Here is a 12529-nt window from a genome sequence, read left to right as displayed (position 1 = left end):
ATATCTATAATACACATTTCTATGTGAATTTGTTCAGGTCGCCCAAAAAGTTACATATTGCAGTGTTAATATGGTGCGATTTTAATACTTCATAATTATTTACTTCACAAAAGTGGTATGACCCACCGAACATTTCAAGAGGCCCCTGGACTGGTATACTATATGGTTTGTTATGGGCACAGACTGAGTGTGCTTCAACGTCCTCTCCCAGCGTTGGCTGTAGTCATATCATGCCTCTTACTGAAATAAGCTCTAAGGATCTGCAGACTCATGAATATTGTAAAGAACGAACCCCTTTGAAGTGTTCTTTCAATTATACTTCTTTCCCCTACTGAGCTTTAGCAATAACATAATCCCCTTTACCCCTACTGAGCTTTAGCAATAACATAATCCCCTTTACCCCTACTGAGCTTTAGCAATAACATAATCCCCTTTACCCCTACTGAGCTTTAGCAATAACATAATGCCCTTTACCCCTACTGAGCTTTAGCAATAACATAATCCCCTTTACCCCTACTGAGCTTTAGCAATAACATAATCCCCTTTACCCCTACTGAGCTTTAGCAATAACATAATCCCCTTTACCCTACTGAGCTTTAGCAAAAACATAATCCCCTTTACCCCTACTGAGCTTTAGCAATAACATAATCCCCTTTACCCCTACTGAGTTTTAGGAATAACATAATCCCCTTTACCCCTACTGAGCTTTAGCAATAACATAATCCCCTTTACCCCTACTGAGCTTTAGCAATAACATAATCCCCTTTACCCCTACTGAGCTTTAGCAAAAACATAATCCCCTTTACCCCTACTGAGTTTTAGCAATAACATAATCCCCTTTACCCCTACTGAGCTTTAGCAATAACATAATCCCCTTTACCCCTACTGAGCTTTAGCAATAACATAATCCCCTTTACCCCTACTGAGCTTTAGCAATAACATAATCCCCTTTACCCCTACTGAGCTTTAGCAATAACATAATGCCCTTTACCACTACTGAGCTTTAGCAATAACATAATCCCCTTTACCTCTACTGAGCTTTAGCAATAACATAATCCCCTTTACCCCTACTGAGCTTTAGCAATAACATAATCCCCTTTACCCCTACTGAGCTTTAGCAATAACATAATGCCCTTTACCACTACTGAGCTTTAGCAATAACATAATCCCCTTTACCTCTACTGAGCTTTAGCAATAACATAATCCCCTTTACCCCTACTGAGCTTTAGCAAAAACATAATCCCCTTTACCCCTACTGAGCTTTAGCAATAACATAATGCCCTTTACCACTACTGAGCTTTAGCAATAACATAATCCCCTTTACCTCTACTGAGCTTTAGCAATAACATAATCCCCTTTACCCCTACTGAGCTTTAGCAATAACATAATCCCCTTTACCCCTACTGAGCTTTAACAATAACATAATCCCCTTTACCCCTACTGAGCTTTAGCAATAACATAATCCCCTTTACCCCTACTGAGTATAAGCAGTAACATAATCCTCTTTACCCCTACTGAGCTTTAGCAATAACATAATCCCCTTTACCCCTACTGAGCTTTAGCAATAACATAATCCCCTTTATCCCTACTGAGCTTTAACAATAACATAATCCCCTTTACCCCTACTGAGCTTTAGCAATAACATAATCCCCTTTACCCCTACTGAGCTTTAGCAATAACATAATGCCCTTTACCCCTACTGAGCTTTAGCAATAACATAATGCCCTTTACCCCTACTGAGCTTTAGCAATAACATAATCCCCTTTACCCCTACTGAGCTTTAGCAATAACATAATGCCCTTTACCCCTACTGAGCTTTAGCAATAACATAATGCCCTTTACCCCTACTGAGCTTTAGCAATAACATAATGCCCTTTACCCCTACTGAGCTTTAGCAATAACATAATGCCCTTTACCCCTACTGAGCTTTAGCAATAACATAATCCCCTTTACCCCGACTGAGCTTTAGCAATAACATAATCCCCTTTACCCCTACTGAGCTTTAGCAATAACATAATGCCCTTTACCCCTACTGAGCTTCAGCAATAACATAATCCCCTTTACCCCTACTGAGCTTTAGCAATAACATAATCTCCTTTACCCCTACTGAGCTTTAGCAATAACATAATCCCCTTTACCCCTACTGAGCTTTAGCAATAACATAATCCCCTTTACCCCTACTGAGCTTTAGCAATAACATAATCCCCTTTACCCCTACTGAGCTTTAGCAATAACATAATCCCCTTTACCTCTACTGAGTTTTAGCAATAACATAATGCCCTTTACCCCTACTGAGCTTTAGCAATAACATAATGCCTTTTACCCCTACTGAGCTTTAGGAATAACATAATGCCCTTGACCCCTACTCAAATCAAATCAAATCAAATTTATTTATATAGCCCTTCGTACATCAGCTGATATCTCAAAGTGCTGTACAGAAACCCAGCCTAAAACCCCAAACAGCAAACAATGCAGGTGTAAAAGCACGGTGGCTAGGAGAAACTCCCTAGAAAGGCCAAAACCTAGGAAGAAACCTAGAGAGGAACCGGGCTATGTGCTGTGGCCAGTCCTCTTCTGGCTGTGCCGGGTAGAGATTATAACAGAACATGACCAAGATGTTCAAATGTTCATAAATGACCAGCATGGTCGAATAATAATAAGGCAGAACAGTTGAAACTGGAGCAGCAGCAAAGTCAGGTGGACTGGGGACAGCAAGGAGCCTTCATGTCAGGTAGTCCTGGGGCACGGTCCTAGGGCTCAGGTCAGTTGAAACTGGAGCAGGAGCATGGCCAGGTGGACGGGGGACAGCAAGGAGTCCTCATGTCAGGTAGTCCTGGGACATGGTCCTAGGGCTCAGGTCCTCCGAGAGAGAGAAAGAAAGAGAGAAGGAGAGAATTAGAGAACGCACACTTAGATTCACACAGGACACCGAATAGGACAGGAGAAGTACTCCAGATATAACAAACTGACCCTAGCCCCCGACACATAAACTACTGCAGCATAAATACTGGAGGCTGAGACAGGAGGGGTCAGGAGACACTGTGGCCCCATCCGAGGACACCCCGGACAGGGCCAAACAGGAAGGATATAACCCCACCCACTTTGCCAAAGCACATCCCCCACACCACTAGAGGGATATCTTCAACCTCCAACTTACCATCCTGAGACAAGGCCGAGTATAGCCCACAAAGATCTCCGCCACGGTACAACCCAAGGGGGGCAACCCAGACAGGCCGACCACAACAGTGAATCAACCCACCCAGGTGACGCACCCCCAGGGACGGCACGAGAGAGCCCCAGCAAGCCAGTGACTCAGCCCCCGTAACAGGGTTAGAGGCAGAGAATCCCAGTGGAAAGAGGGGAACCGGCCAGGCAGAGACAGCAAGGGCGGTTCGTTGCTCCAGAGCCTTTCCGTTCACCTTCCCACTCCTGGGCCAGACTACACTCAATCATATGACCCACTGAAGAGATGAATCTTCAGTAAAGACTTAAAGGTTGAGACCGAGTTTGCGTCTCTGACATGGGTAGGCAGACCGTTCCATAAAAATGGAGCTCTATAGGAGAAAGCCCTGCCTCCAGCTGTTTGCTTAGAAATTCTAGGGACAATTAGGAGGCCTGCGTCTTGTGACCGTAGCGTACGTGTAGGTATGTACGGCAGGACCAAATCAGAGAGGTAGGTAGGAGCAAGCCCATGTAATGCTTTGTAGGTTAGCAGTAAAACCTTGAAATCAGCCCTTGCTTTGACAGGAAGCCAGTGTAGAGAGGCTAGCACTGGAGTAATATGATCAAATTTTTTGGTTCTAGTCAGGATTCTAGCAGCCGTATTTAGCACTAACTGAAGTTTATTTAGTGCTTTATCCGGGTAGCCGGAAAATAGAGCATTGCAGTAGTCTAACCTAGAAGTGACAAAAGCATGGATTAATTTTTCTGCATCATTTTTGGACAGAAAGTTTCTGATTTTTGCAATGTTACGTAGATGGAAAAAAGCTGTCCTCGAAATGGTCTTGATATGTTCTTCAAAAGAGAGATCAGGGTCCAGAGTAACGCCGAGGTCCTTCACAGTTTTATTTGAGACGACTGTACAACCATTAAGATTAATTGTCAGATTCAACAGAAGATCTCTTTGTTTCTTGGGACCTAGAACAAGCATCTCTGTTTTGTCCGAGTTTAATAGTAGAAAGTTTGCAGCCATCCACTTCCTTATGTCTGAAACACATGCTTCTAGCGAGGGCAATTTTGGGGCTTCATCATGTTTCATTGAAATGTACAGCTGTGTGTCATCCGCATAGCAGTGAAAGTTTACATTATGTTTTCGAATAACATCCCCAAGAGGTAAAATATATAGTGAAAACAATAGTGGTCCTAAAACAGAACCTTGAGGAACACCGAAATGTACAGTTGATTTGTCAGAGGACAAACCATTCACAGAGACAAACTGATATCTTTCCGACAGATAAGATCTAAACCAGGCCAGAACTTGTCCGTGTAGACCAATTTGGGTTTCCAATCTCTCCAAAAGAATGTGGTGATCGATGGTATCAAAAGCAGCACTAAGGTCTAGGAGCACGAGGACAGATGCAGAGCCTCGGTCCGATGCCATTAAAATGTCATTTACCACCTTCACAAGTGCCGTCTCAGTGCTATGATGGGGTCTAAAACCAGACTGAAGCATTTCGTATACATTGTTTGTCTTCAGGAAGGCAGTGAGTTGCTGCGCAACAGCCTTCTCTAAAATCTTTGAGAGGAATGGAAGATTCGATATAGGCCGATAGTTTTTTATATTTTCTGGGTCAAGGTTTGGCTTTTTCAAGAGAGGCTTTATTACTGCCACTTTTAGTGAGTTTGGTACACATCCAGTGGATAGAGAGCCGTTTATTATGTTCAACATAGGAGCTTTAGCAATAACATAATCCCCTTTACCCCTACTGAGTATAAGCAGTAACATAATCCTCTTTACCCCTACTGAGCTTTAGCAATAACATAATCCCCTTTACCCCTACTGAGCTTTAGCAATAACATCATGCCCTTTACCCCTACTGAGCTTCAGCAATAACATAATCCCCTTCACCCCTACTGAGCTTTAGCAATAACATAATCCCCTTTACCCCTACTGAGCTTTAGCAATAACATAATGACCTTTACCCCTACTGAGCTTTAGGAATAACATAATCCCCTTTACCCCTACTGAGCTTTAGCAATAACATAATCCCCTTTACCCCTACTGAGCTTTAGCAATAACATAATCCCCTTTACCCCTACTGAGTTTTAGCAATAACATAATCCCCTTTACCCCTACTGAGCTTTAGCAATAACATAATCCCCTTTACCCCTACTGAGTATAAGCAATAACATAATGCCCTTTACCCCTACTGAGTATAAGCAATAACATAATGCCCTTTACCCCTCCCTACTGAGCTTTAGGAATAACATAAAGCCCTTTACCCCTACTGAGCTTTAGGAATAACATAATGCCCTTTACCCCTACTGAGCTTTAGGAATAACATAATGCCCTTTACCCCTACTGAGTTTTAGGAATAACATAATGACCTTTATCCCTACTGAGCTTTAGGAATAACATAATGCCCTTTACCCCTACTGAGCTTTAGGAATAACATAATGCCCTTTACCCCTACTGAGCTTTAGGAATAACATAATGACCTTTACCCCTACTGAGCTTTAGGAATAACATAATGCCCTTTACCCCTACTGAATAACATAAGCTTTTTAGCAATAACATAATCCCCTTTACCCCTACTGAGTTTTAGCAATAACATAATGAGCTTTAGGAATAACCCTTTACCCCTACTGAGCTTTAGCAATAACATAACCCCCTGAGTATAAGCAATAACATAATGCCCTTTACCCCTACTGAGTATAAGCAATAACATAATGCCCTTTACCCCTACTGAGTATAAGCAATAACATAATGCCCTTTACCCCTCCCTACTGAGCTTTAGGAATAACATAATGCCCTTTACCCCTACTGAGCTTTAGGAATAACATAATGCCCTTTACCCCTACTGAGCTTTAGGAATAACATAATGCCCTTTACCCCTACTGAGCTTTAGGAATAACATAATGCCCTTTACCCCTACTGAGCTTTAGGAATAACATAATGCCCTTTACCCCTACTGAGCTTTAGGAATAACATAATGCCCTTTACCCCTACTGAGCTTTAGGAATAACATAATGCCCTTTACCCCTACTGAGCTTTAGGAATAACATAATGCCCTTTCACTCTGATATGTTCCGTTAATGCTGAGTAACTATGTCTGAGCTCAGCTGAGATGCAGTTTTAAACAGAAAGCTGTGTGAAGAAAGGCTTCTCTTTTTCAGTTGTACAGTCATCACAGCATTACACCAAAACACTGACACTCTCTCTCTCCATGTCTCTCTCAGTCACAAACAAGCGGAGTACATTCACCATAAGGCCAATGTGAGTAGAAAAGGTTATCCTGTGACATGTCAGGAAACTTCTCCTGACTAGGGCACTGAGTATTCCTAACCACCTGACCATCACTGCTAACACATCAATTAATGACAGCTACTGACCATGAAAGGGGCACTCGGCAGTTGATAGATCAATTTTTGGACTTATAAATGAATATGTACCCATTGATTCTTGAAGAATATAACTTATAAATGCTTTATGAGATTAGTTCAACTGCCAAACCCCATCTGAGCCCAAAATATAAGCTCAAGTTTAAAAAGTTGTATTAGTCGTACATATGGGATACATCGTCCAAGGAAATGCTTACTTACAGGTTGCTGCTCGATAATACAGCCACAAGAAATAATAAAATATATTTCTCAGTAGAATAGAATAAACATTTTAGCATAAGTATAATACAGGAAGGCACAATTTATAGTCCAACATTTACTGTATTGGAGAAGGGTGTGGGGGGGGGGGGTGTATTAACTGACCAGTAGAATTAGAGTCTGGTAGCAGCAGTTGTATGTACAGTACCTGTTAAAAAGTTTGGACACACCTACTTTATTTGTATTATTTTCTAATAGTGAAGACATCAAAACTATGAAAAACTATTAAATAACACATGGAATCATGTAGTATCCAAAAAAGTGTTCAACAAATTAAAATAGATTTTATATTCTTCAAAGTAGCCACAGCTTGCCTTGATGACAGCTTTGCACACTCTTGGCATTCTCTCAACCAGCTTCATGAGGTAGTCACCTGGAATGCATTTCAATTAACAGGTGTGCCTTGATAAAAGTTAATTTGTTGATTTTCTTTCCTACTTAATGCATTTGAGCCAGCCAGTTGTGTTGTGACAAAGTAGGGGGGTATACAGAAATAGCCCTATTTGGTAAAAGACCAAGTCCATATTATGGCAAGAACAATTCAAATAAGCAAAGAGAAACGACAGTCCATCATTACTGTAACGGCGTTCTTCGTTTGTCGAAAGAAAGTCGGACCGAAATGCAGCGTGGTGGTTACTCATGTCTTTAATGAAGGAAGAGCGATACATGAAATAACTATACAAATGCAAAACAACAAAACGGAACGTGAAACCTAATTACAGCCTATCTGGTGAAACTACACAGAGACAGGAACAATCACCCACGAAATACACAGTGAAACCCAGGCTACCTAAATACGGTTCCCCATCAGAGACAACAAGAATCACCTGACTCTGATTGAGAACCGCCTCAGGCAGCCAAGACTATACTAGACACACCCCTAATCAACCACAATCCCAATGCCTACTGAAACCCCAATACGACAATACAATAACCCCATGTCACACCCTGGCCTGAACAAATAATTAAAGAAAACACAAAATACTAAGACCAAGGCGTGACAATTACATGAACTTCAGTCAATATGTAAAATGTTAAGAACTTTTGAAGTTTCTTCAAGTGCATTTGCAAAAACTATCATGCGCTATGATGAAACTGGCTCTCATGAGGACCGCCACAGGAAAGAAAACCCAGAGTTACCTCTGCTGCAGATGATACGTTCATTAAAGTTACCAGTTTCAGAAATTGCCGCCCAAATAAATGCTTATAGAGTTCAAGTAACTGACACATCTCAACATCAACTGTTCAGAGGAGACTGTGTGAATCAGGCCTTCATGGTCGAATTGCTGCAAAGAACCCACTACTAAAGGACACCAATAATAATAAGATACTTGCTTGGGCCAAGATACATGAGCAATGGACCGGTGGAAATCTGTCCTTTGGTCTGATGAGTCCAAGTTTGAGATTTTTGGTTCCAACAGCCGTGTCTTTGTGAGACGCAAAGTAGGTGAATGGATGATCTCTGCATGTGTGGTTCCCACCATGAAGCATGAAGGAGGTGTGATGGTGTGGGGGTGCTTGCTGTTGACACTGTTGGTGATTCATTTAGAATTCAAGGGACACTTAACCAGCATAGTCACCATAGCATTCTGCAGCAATACGAAGTCCCATCTGGTTTGCACTTAGAGGGACTATCATTTGTTTTTCAACAGGACAATAACCCAAAACAAACCTGACCAAGAAGGAGAGTGATGGAGTGCTGCATCAGATGACCTGGCCTCCACTATCACCCAACCTCAACCCAGTTGAGATGGTTTGGGATGAGTTGGACTGCAGAGAGAAGGAAAAGCATCCAACAAGTGCTCAGCATATGTGGGAACTCCAAGACGGTTGAGAGAATGCCAAAAGTGTGCAAAGCTGTCATCAAGGCAAAGGGTGGCTACTTTGGAGAATCTAAAATCTATTTTGATTTGTTTCACACTTTTTGGTTACTAGATGATTCCACATGTGTGATTTCATAGTTTATGTAATTCATTATTATTGCACAATGTATAAAATAGTTTAAAAAAAATAAACTTCTGACTGGTACTGTATATGTGTCTGGGTGCGTGTGTGCGTGAATGACTGAGTGTATGTGTACTAAGGTGTGGAGAATCAGAGCAGGTGGTCAGTCCAGGTTGTTTTACTCCAATGTTTGTAAACAAAATGAATTTAAAACAAACACCGTACAGCCTTAAAACATGGTTAGAACTACAATTGTGATATCATGAGAGTGGTTACATTTCGACCAGACCCATCCCATAGCTTTTTAGTGAAACAGGGACGGGGAGTTATTGTTTCAACTGCTGATTGGCGCTTTAATGATGGTTACTTACCTCAGGGCCCCTAATGACTGTAATGAAGTGTCGCTGGAGAGATTAGCTCTCTCCTACAGTAGCTAGCCCAGTTCAGTGAACAGACAGACAGCTCTGAGACAGCTCTCATCTCCTCCCATTAGAACCACTTATGACAGGACCCCTGGATGGTTGATTAGTCAGCTAATGGACTCACCACTGTAAACCTCAGACTGGAACTGTGACATGCCCAACAGAGTTAGTAGGTTTCGATCTAATGCACTCTACAGGTCACACCTACTCATCATCTGCAATGTTCTATAGAGCAGGGGTCACCAGCCAATCAAGGTTAGGTTCATTACCCTGGTCACAGATTAGTTTGTCTGTTTTTCTGTCTTGCCATTCTTTATATTCTGTGGCTGTGAAAAGCAGGATAACATTGCCGTGTGTGACAGCTGAGGAGAGACTTGGCTGTTGAGAGAAATGGAGTGAAAAGGGAGGATGGGATGGTGAGAATTGTGTGGAAAGATAATGTCTTAGAGAGAGGAGATTAATTGTTGATAGGGTTCTCAGGCAGACTCTTCTTTGAGTGTGTGTGTGTTTGTGCTTGTGTGTGTGAGCTGGACTAGCCCCAGACTCACAGCTCATGTTCTGCCTGCCACTCTAGTGGAATCAGCTGTTGTTACCAACAGTTATCACTGCAGTGCTGTGAAAGGTTGTGAAAGGTGTCTGCTGAGAGACCACATTCCAATCAGAAGTAGGCACAAATAGTTGAGATGCGCTTTATTTGGCTTTCACCGTCCTGTGGAGTAGTCCTAAAGACGCAAGCTCCATGTGAAATCAGACAGACCTCAGGGTGTTTTCACGTCTTGTCCTCTTAAAAAGAACCAATCTCAGTCGTCATTGAAGTGAACTCAGTTCTCTTTGTGTTCACAATGCCCTTGCCTTTGAATGAGGACTCAACTCTTTTGCCAGGTCACTTCACCTATTTTGTGGTCCGAGGCCTCTTTGCATTCACATTGCTATGTTTAGAATGGAACCAAGTTCTTCTTCCAAACATTCACTCAATGAATGCAATGTGGATTTTTACAAAGTGCAGGAATGGCCATACCATCAGATCGTGTTATCGGATAGCTAGATGTCATTTTGGAAGCAAATAGATTTCATTTAGTTAAAAGATGAGACATGGGATAATTCCGGTTTAGCAGGTGAATGGAGAAGAAGCTCGTGGACGAGGCTCCTACGCATTAGTTAATTTTGCCAAATTTGTACTTTGCATTCCACTTTCTTACATATCATATATTTATTTGATTGATGAGTTCGTAAGTTACCTTTTTGATTCAAATGTCACATGACCTGAGTGGCCCGAAGACCTGTAAACTAACGTTTCAAACGCGATGGCAAACGTGAATGGTAATAATGGAGCCGACTCCAGTCCAATTGTTACAGAGCCTCATGCGGTCACACTCATGTCAGAATTCTGCAGATGTGCTGGGTCCGGCCATCGTTCCATCACCCCCAAAGCTGGACAGAGCCCACTGCATGCGGCAAAGACGACAACTCCAAGCCTAGAGTGTTTATCGGTGACAAGGAGCGCATCCTCCAGAGGCTGAGGTCTTTCCTGACAACAGCGAATGTCGCCAAGAAAATAGTTAAATTCCTTGATGTGAAATGCAAGCTTCATGAGAAGAAAGGGAAATTCTCACTCTGCTTCCCTGCTCGTCTGCACATTGAACATGCCGGGGGGAAGCCACATTTCGAGTCCCATGAGGATGCCCAGCACTGGTTCGACAGTCACTTCTGAGCCGTATCCTGGATCGATGACCTAGTATTTTGACAGGTAGCATGCATAGCCTAGCCTTTAAGTCAAAGGTATGTTTGACTTTTACGGCAGGGCATTTTTTAGTCTCTCCTGTTGCTATATTCCTTTTCTACTCTGCAGAAACACTAACATTATTGAACTCTGATAGAAAAATGACTAACACTGTCTTGTGTGGTTACATTTTTGGGAGGTCCTTTTTATTTGGCTAGATGGCTAACGTAGTAATGCATAGCTACAATTACAGGCTTTCGCAGAGCTTCCCTCGGTTATTCTTTCTTTTCGTCTAAATACTTACTGAAGGACTTTCCACCACTTTACGCCATATTGATCATTCATACATGTACGGACACTCAGCCCATTTTCTTTTTTGTTACAGGGTAACATACTGTGGGATACTTATTTGGCCATCCTGAAGACACATTGTATACATATTGCACTGATTGAAGACTCCCTGAGTCAGGGAGAGTTCCGTTACACCGTAATGCGCTGTTTTTGGTTGGCCTACAGTGGTACCAAAAGTTGAGAATTACACAAATATTAATTTCCACAAAGTTTGTAGCTTCGGTGTCTTTAAATATTTTTTGTCAGATGTTACTATGGAATACTGAAGTATAATTACAAGCATTTCATAAGTGTCAAAGGCTTTTATTGACAATTAGATGAAGTTGATTCAGAATCAATATTTGCAGTGTTGACCCTTCTTTTTCAAGACCTCTGCAATCTGCCCTGGCATGTTGTCAATTAACTTTTGGGCCACATCCAGACCGATGGCAGCCCTTTCTTGCATAATCCATGATTGGAGGTTGTCAGAATTTGTGGGTTTTGTTTGTCTTGCAACCCCACACAACCCCGGCGCCGACAGAGATGGCCGCCTCGCTTCGCGTTCCTAGGAAACTATGCAGTTTTTTGTTTTTTTTTATGTGTTATTTCTTACATTAGTACCCCAGGTCATCTTAGGTTTCATTACATACAGTCGAGAAGAACTACTGAATATAAGATCAGCGTCAACTCACCATCAGTACGACCAAGAATATGCAACGACCCCAAAAAACGACTTCGTAAAAGAGGGAAACGTAGCGGTCTTATGGTCAGACTCCGGAGACGGGCACATCGTGCACCACTCCCTAGCATTCTTCTTGCCAATGTCCAGTGTCTTGACAACAAGGTTGATGAAATCCGAGCATGGGTAGCATTCCAGAGGGACATCTGAGACTAAGGTTCTCTGCTTCACGGAAACATGGCTCACTGGAGAGACGCTATCCGGGGCGGTGCAGCCAACGGGTTTCTCCACGCATCTCGCCGACAGAAACAAACATCTTTCTGGTAAGAATAGTGGCGGGGGCGTATGCCTCATGACTAACGAGACATGGTGTGATGAAAGAAACATACAGGAACTCAAATCCTTCTGTTCACCTGATTTAGAATTCCTCACAATCAAATGTAGACCGCATTATCTACCAAGAGAATTCTCTTCGATTATAATCACAGCCGTATATATCCCCCCCCCAAGCAGACACATCGATGGCTCTGAACGAACTTTATTTAACTCTTTGCAAACTGGAAACCATTTATCCGGAGGCTGCATTCATTGTTGCTGGGGATTTTAACAAGGCTA

The 12529-nt window shown here is 42.3% G+C and overlaps 1 long non-coding RNA gene across 1 annotated transcript in view; it reads left to right on the top strand.

Annotated features, from left to right (window-relative positions):
• LOC127907575 (uncharacterized) overlaps positions 1-12197 on the top strand; it is a 93173-nt gene extending 80976 nt beyond the window's left edge. The window contains exon 3 of the long non-coding RNA XR_008064969.1: positions 12132-12197. This is a non-coding gene — a long non-coding RNA (uncharacterized LOC127907575). The remainder of the gene's footprint in view (positions 1-12131) is intronic.
• Positions 12198-12529: the final 332 nt, after the last annotated feature.

The sequence above is a fragment of the Oncorhynchus keta genome, chromosome 15 (assembly GCF_023373465.1).
Source record: "Oncorhynchus keta strain PuntledgeMale-10-30-2019 chromosome 15, Oket_V2, whole genome shotgun sequence".
NCBI lineage: Eukaryota > Metazoa > Chordata > Actinopteri > Salmoniformes > Salmonidae > Oncorhynchus > Oncorhynchus keta.
This window is presented reverse-complemented; position numbering and strand designations above follow the sequence as displayed.